The sequence below is a fragment of the Temnothorax curvispinosus genome, unplaced genomic scaffold, assembly GCF_003070985.1.
Source record: "Temnothorax curvispinosus isolate PA1 unplaced genomic scaffold, ASM307098v1 QBEX01017999.1, whole genome shotgun sequence".
In the NCBI taxonomy this organism is placed as follows: Eukaryota; Metazoa; Arthropoda; class Insecta; order Hymenoptera; family Formicidae; genus Temnothorax; species Temnothorax curvispinosus.
The window spans coordinates 1-347 of NW_020227779.1; positions in this window are offsets into that span (position 1 = coordinate 1).

Consider the following 347-nt stretch of genomic DNA (forward strand, 5'->3'; position numbering starts at 1 on the left):
ATAAATGCTATCTTCTATATCTCCGTGATGCATCATCAGAAATACATGGCATTGTCAAACTGGCCGATCCGAGAGCAGTACAACGTAGAAAATGACATGAAATGGACACATTTTGACCGCACTAATTTAGTGTCCGCTTATCACGTGGGAATTGTGATTGTATCAGATTTTGATCGTGTTAATAACACGGACCAGTCCGTTAATGTGTGGTGCAGATCGTCTTTGACATCGTCAGCAAGATTCGTGCAGAGCATTGCCGAACGGGTCACGCCGCTCTTGGAAAAGTATACCGATAGAACCAAAGGGGTACCGAAAATAGATCACGTCATGATACCAGATTATACCAA